Source organism: Lycium ferocissimum, chromosome 8 (genome assembly GCF_029784015.1).
Source record: "Lycium ferocissimum isolate CSIRO_LF1 chromosome 8, AGI_CSIRO_Lferr_CH_V1, whole genome shotgun sequence".
NCBI classification, from domain to species: Eukaryota; Viridiplantae; Streptophyta; class Magnoliopsida; order Solanales; family Solanaceae; genus Lycium; species Lycium ferocissimum.
The window spans coordinates 49,782,781-49,790,463 of record NC_081349.1 but is presented as its reverse complement, the minus strand read 5'-3'; positions in this window follow the sequence as shown (position 1 = coordinate 49,790,463).

The following is a 7,683-nucleotide window of genomic DNA, read 5'->3' as shown; positions in this document are numbered from 1 at the left end:
ATCCCTTTAATGCCAATACCAGCCTCATTTTTTCGAAAGCACAACTCCCTAGAAGTCCAATGATACTTATTTTTACCATTAACAACACCCCAAAAGAAATTAGCAATATGTTTTTCAATGAGTTCCAAAGTACCTTTAGGGGGGTAAATGGAAGATAGAATATAAATAGGGAGAGATTAAATCACACTTTTAATGAGAAGATGTCTTCCTCCACAAGAGAGCATGTTACCTCGCCATGCATTGAGCCTTTTAATAATCTTTGCAAGCATGCTATAAAAATAAGACAAGTCTTTTTCTACTAATGTAAATAGTATAGCCAAGGTAAGTGAATTTTTTTTTTTAATCTAAAAAACCAATTTTGTTTCTAATCCTTTTAATCCTGTAAGCACGGGTTTTAGGCCCAGTTAGAAAGAAACTTTTATCCTTATTGACCATTTGACTAGAAACAGACTCATATTTCCTTATTTTATCCATAACCAACTTAATGGATTTAGAGTTGCAACTACTGAAAATAACAATATCATCAAAGATAAGCCAAACGAGTAATTTGAGGACCGTTTTTATGCATGGAAAAAAGGAGTGGAATTCTGGTTATATAACAAGCTATTAAGGGACCTAGAAAGAACCTCAGCAGCAATAATAAACAGAGAAGGAGAAATAGGATCACCTTGCTTAAGGCCATGTGAGGAGGTGAAAAAACCATGTCTAGTTCCATTGATGATTATGGAGTACCAAACATTAGAGATGCTTCTCCACATTAAGTCATTCCATTCATCATTGAAATCAAACCTATTTAAAACATTTTTCAAAAAGGACCATGATAGCCTGTCATAGGCTTTGGCCATATCTAGTTTTAAGACAACATTTCCCCCTTTATTGATTTTAGAAATGCCATGGACTATTTCTTGAGTGAGCATCACATTATCTGTGTTAGATCTTCCAGAGACAAAACCACTTTGATTTTCAAAAATCAAATTAGTTAACAATGGATTTAGTCTACTAGCAAGAATTTTTGAAACAGTTTTGTTAGTATAATTACTCAAGCTTATGGGCCTGAGATTAGAAAAACTAGTAGGGGCATCAATCTTGGGAATCAAAGTAAGACAAGTATGAGTATAATACTTAGCTGTTTCCTTGCAAAAAAATCATATACAAAAGCAGTAACCTCATTTTTAATAATAGACCAGCAAGTTTGAAAAAACATACCATTGTAGCCATCAAGTCCAGTTGAGCGTTCCTTACTCATGTTGAATACTACTTCTTTGATCTCATCCTCATCAAGCATCTTGCTCAAATTATGGTTATCTTCATAAGTGATGATCTTTGGTATGCAATCCATTATCCTACTGTCTCTATCAGGAATATGTAAGTTGAAATGCCTTCTGAAATACTTGATAGCAACCTTGGAAACATTGTCATTACCCTAAACCCATCTCCCTTTATAGTTCTTGATCCTTTTATTTTGCAATCTTTTTCTTCTGTTCCTTAAGACACTATGAAAGTACTTAGTATTTTTGTCACCATCCTTGAACCACTAAAGTTTGGTTATTTGTTTCAACAAGGAGTCTTGCATGTTGAGCCATCTAGTGTATTCAGCATAACCTCTATTAAGATCCTCTCTGCCCTGTTCAGTGTTGTGTATAAGATCCACTCTTCCAAGATTTCTATTTTCGCTTCCCAATCATGTACTTGTTCATGAATGTCACAAATATGTTCTATGGACCATTGACTAAGAGCTCTACTCATATTCTTCAACTTGGTTTGCCATCTCCACATGGCATTACCATTAACATGTTCATCCCAAGAGGCTTCAACAGTGTCCATGAAACCAGGTTGATCAACCTAGAAATTTAATGATTTGAACTATTTAATATGATCCTGCTGATCACAAGAACATTTAAGAAGAAGAGGTCTGTGGTCAAACCAGACCTAGGAAAATGTTTGACATCATTGTTTTGAAATTGCTGCACCCATTCATCATTTATTAGAATCATATCTAGTCTCATTCATATTCTTTTGCTAGGCCTCCAATAATTACACCAAGTGACTTTGGGACCAGTAAAACCAATGTCGCTAGGACCACAAGATTCCATATAGTTGATAAAATCCATACTTTTCCTCATTCTGTGAGGTAAACCACCTAATTTCTCATTAGGATCCATGATGACATTGAAGTCCCCCCCCCCCCCATATAACATGGGCCATTAATAAGACTTTTTACATTAGTAATACTCTCCCAGTGTTCTTCCCTTTCTGTAGGAGTGCATTTAGCATAAACAACAAGAGTCACAAAGGTTCCATCCTCATTTAGATGATCCTTCATGTTGAGAGTGAGTTGTTGATCAGTATTAGCAATACTAATAGTGTGATCAAGACCATTCCAAAAGCACTAGATCTGGCCATTAATATTAGCCATACAGTGATTGAAACAAAAATATCTTTTGTAACCTTCCATCTTACTTACATCCATGAATGGCTCATACATTGCAACAAAAGTCACTCTATTGGTGTTCACAAGAGTTCTAAGTCTATAATATGATTTTTGAGACCTAACCCCCCTAATATTCCAAAATATTGCACTGATCATGGAATAATTACTGCGGGAGCACTTTGTCTTTGCCTAATTCCATTTGCATTGGATTTGGAATGAGACTTATTTATGTTGATTTTTCTTTTCTCTTTATTTTTGCTTCTTCCTCTTAAGTGAGTGGAAATCAAGTTTCTTTGACTTTGAGTGTAATCAAGACCATTGTTTCTACCGGAGCTGGACTCTTCAGAATCAGTCCTTGAATGACCTGTTTCTGAAGTTCATTCTCCTCATTTTGAGTAGCATTGTTGTTGTGCACCTCCTTTCTATGCTTTCCTTCTTCATAGGTAGCCTTGTTTATTTTCCTTTTGCCCTTTTCATTATGAACTTGTATTTCTTTCCTATTGTTATTCTTATTCTCATCCTCTTTAGTACCATTTTGAGGAAGAAGCTTCCCATCATTCTTTTCTCCCGCATCATTCCATTTCCTTGTTGGTCAGCCACATCATTCTTTTGTTGTTCAGAATTTTTCACTACACCTTCTTCTTTAGAGCAATTTTGATCGTCTTCCTTGGAATTCTTATTATTTTCACTCTTGTGCTCAGCCATTTTCTGTTCCACTTTTCTACACTGAATGATAAAGTGTCTCATTATTTTGCAATGTTTACAAAACTTGGGAGCATTTTCATATTCAACCTTTTGAGTGAAACCTTTGAGCGGGCAAGCTTCATCTTCAGTTCCAACCCATATAACATTAATTTTGGGTTTAGTAAGATGAATTTTAACCCTGACTTTAGCCATAATAGGCCTAGTCCTGTAACCAGTAGCAGCATCCATGGACAGAGGTGTGCCCAAAGGTCTTACAATTTGTTTTAAGTAGTTCTAAGCATGGCAATGAAAGGGAAATTCAGGTAAGAGAACACAAACTGGTACAATTGGAGAATCTTCATCCAGTCTGAAATCCGGACTCCATTTCTCCAACCACATGACCTGAACTTCAATCTCAATAGAACGTCTAAACCATAAATTTTCAAAATCATCCTTATTTGAAAAATCTAGAAAAACAGTGACATAATTAAAAACTCTAATCTTAGGGTGACCTTTAACAGTGATTTTTCTGCAAATTTGGATCTAATTTTCTCAATTGGAGGCCTTGCTTTCATTTGCACTCTTCTTCCATGACCCCATTAAAGTCCTTGGCTCTGAAGATGATAGCTGGAATATCATTGTGCGATGCAACTCGAGATTCCACAGAGGGATTCCCAATTCATCTCTTAGCAGTGGTGTTCTGATTTGTAGGAGTTAGAATTGCATTGGCATAGTTTGTTTTTTTGGGAATTACAACCCTAGAAGTACTAGGAACATTAGGAGGAGAAGAGTTATCCAGGAGACGCGCCGGTTTCGGGTGATCCGGCGTCCCCATGGGATGGCGCATGTCTCTCAGAAGCGGTGTTTGTGGGCAAAGTTATCGTTATATGAAATAACGATCATATGTGTGCGGAGAGCTTTTTGTTTCTAGAGAGATAAAAAAGACTTTTTAATATATTAAATGTTTTAAAACTATGTGTGTAATGTATAGCAAGATACTTGAAGGAAAAAATAGCTCACAAACTAGAGTCCGCAACTTAAATGACCCAAAAAGTGGCTGTAGGGATCAAAATAACCCATTAAGAAAAATTACCAAAGTACCTTTTGCGCACTAATTTAGTATGCAATAGGACTAAACTGTAATATTACAGTACTTATATTAATCCCATCAGTTTGCCATTTTCAAGTCACCCTTCACCTCCTCCATTTTCACTCTTTCAACATACTTCACCCCCCCAAAATCATGTCTCAAAGCTCCGAAACGTTAAACGTTGCTATACAACCCAATGTTTGTGAATGCGGTTATTATTGTAAGTTAAGAACATCAAGGACCCAAGATAATCCGGGTTGTCATTTTTGGCGTTGTAAAGTGCCCAAAGTAAGTGTTTTTACAAGTTTTTAGTGTTTATCTTTTTTGACATTATCCACATATTTTACTTTCGAAAACTAATTTTCTTGTAATGTTTATAGGATATGAATGGTTGCAAGCATTTTGAATGGGAAGATAGCATTCCTGTGGATAAAACAGTGGCGGTGAAGTTTAAAAAGCCTCTTGTTGATAGAGATACTGCGACTTCACGTATCGTTAGAGATTCCGTGAAGTTTGACTAGCAATTTAAGCTTATGGAAGCTCAAGAAAAAATTGACCTTTTGGAGGTCTAGCTAAAAGAATCCACAGAAAAACAAAGTTTTTTTTAGGCTAACCTTAGAGACACTCAACACAAGAAAAATGCTTTGAAAGAAAAACGTAAATTTTGGAAGATTATTTGTGCTATCTTGTTGTTATTTATTATTTCTATGTATTTTGTTTTTTAAGTTTATTATTTCTATGTATTTTTTTGTTATTTTTATATGTTTTGTTTTTATTAGTTGTACGTTTTCACATATTATGTAATCGACACCTTTTATGTACTAGTTTATTTGTATTTTCTTTAAAATTGTGAATTGTTGAACTTTTTATGTATTGTTAACTCCAAGAAACTTATATAAATTAATAATAGACTATAACAATCAAAGCAAATTAAAAACATACTAAATTTTTTCAAATTCATGACTTCATAATATGTTAAAAATATAAATTAACCGCATGAGTCTGAAATTTAAATGACCCAAAAACTAAGATAGTAAACCAAAATAACCCCTAATCATCATCAGAATAGAAGTCATCAATATCGTCCTCGGAACAATATTTTGAATGTCTTAAGACACGTCTTTTTTGTGTCGATGTTAGTTCTCTACCTGCTGATGATGCTTGTTCTTCGGCCAACTTTAACATGTAAAATCTACAACGTCTTGCTAGCATTCTGTTGTTTTCTTTTCTAATCCTTTGTATGTCAAGCTCGCAAGTGTGTGCACCTACTTGAGGCATGGTCATTAAGAATCTTGTTGGGATTTAAGCATTAAGATTTTCCAAGTCACGAACAAGACGTTCTGATTCGGCATGCCGATATGTCAATTCTCGGCGTAACCCGCAATAATATTCTCGTGGATCTGAATATTTCACTTTGCAAAAATCATCATTACGCTCTATTAAAAGGTGGGGCATCAAATCATCTAGCACGAATTCATTGTTATCAAGAAAACTCGGTTCATCGGAATAGTTGCTATGATTTGAGCTTTCATCACCACTGCTATTTGAATCATTTAGAAGGAATACCGACCAATCTACATTTCTACTGCTCAACATTTATTATGTTGTAGTTTAATAATAAATGAAAGGCCACTTACATAGTTGCAAAACCCCAAATACCCTTAGGGTCCTCCTTATGACCCTACCTACTTACTTTATTATAAAAAAATATTAATAGGATCATGGTGATTCATCTTCATCGGACATCTCACAGTCCGAATCCTACTTGGATATGAATATGACGTAACCTTGTTGACCATATTCTACCCTGAGGTAATGTATTTTCATCCGATTGTTCGCTTCGCGATAACGGTTAAGAGAAAATTGAACTCTTGTAGTGTACTACGAGGCATCGACGTAGTACGACTTTTTTGACGTTTGAGTCCCAGTTCCCTCAACCTTTGTTCTAGAATTTCAACCTCCCTAACACGCCAATTCCACTCATCTCTCATTGTATTATTGTATTCTTGATTGTATCTGTTATTCGCGTTATTTGAGTAAAAATCATTTTTATCTAGTTCGCATGTCCTACCCATTGCTTTGAATATGTTTGATGGGGTAAATCATGTAATAGAAGCAACACCAGAAAATTGGTTCCAAGATGCCATAATAACTTGTTTTAATTTGAATGCTAGTTGTTCGTCATTCATGTTATATATTATGGTAATAATAATGTGTAGTAAATATCCATTTTTAAATTATAATTTTGTGTAGTAGCACATGTTTATTTTATTATACATATAGTAATAGTAATGTTTTTTTTGTCTCTTTTTAGGGGTTATACACTTGACATGAGTAATATTGGGCAATCCCCTCTGTTCGGTGCAGCTGATTATTATCGATAGGTATACTTTTTTATAATTAAATTGTCACGACCCATTTTAGCTTAGGTCATGCAGACACCTACCTTTCCCACCTCGATAGGCGAACCCTTAACTCAACATTCACAATAAACGAAAATAGCGAAAGAAAGTAAAATAACGTAAATCTCACAATATGATATAATATAGATAAGTGCGGAAGTAAATGAAATCCACTCCAGTATTTGGTCTGGTCATACAAGAGCATCTAAATCCGAATACTAAGGTCTGAATAATAATACATAAAATGTCTGAGTGAAAAGTAAGACATAAGCAATAGAAGAGTCTTCGAGGCCAGCGGACACCATGCTCACCCCGGAAAACTCAAGTAGAAGCTAACGAATCGATCGCCCACGAGTCGTAGAAGTAGATCTCAGCTCGATACTCGCATTCATAAATGAATGCAATAAGTGTAGGTTAGTACAAACAAAAGTACTGGTAGGCATCATAGGCCGACTGAGCATAGTTAACACAATTCAGAAAATAATGCAGATAAACAAGTAGACCAATCACGCATGGAACAATATAATCGTAACCGAGTATCCATCAACACCTATGTAAGTATATAACCCCAATATATTATGTCTGAGTATATCCGATCCTGAAACAATCACCATAATAGAATCATCACAGTCCAATCATCAACAACATAATCGTCACAATACAGTTATCACAACATCTCACTCAAGTCATAATGCAATGAAGTGCAATAATGGTATGAATGTGATGCCATGCCATACTATGCAAATGAGGTGTACACATGCACTTCGGATAGAAATATCGACATCTCGGTAGCACAACCCAGTGTGACTCGCGAAGTCTAAGTGCCACCCGTCCCGGATCTTTGCCAAACAAACAGACGGTACCCTGGCTAATTGGTCACAGGGGGAGTCTCACTGACACTACTCTGGGGGACCCGCGGATCCTATGCACTAACAATCGATTCCGGAATAACATCGGAATCGGCTATGCAACAACGATGCCCGAATATAACCATCGGACATCGGCCTCTTCACAATCACTCAAAAGAGTTGTCAAATATCAGCTTTCATAAATCAACGATTCCGAATTGAACCTCG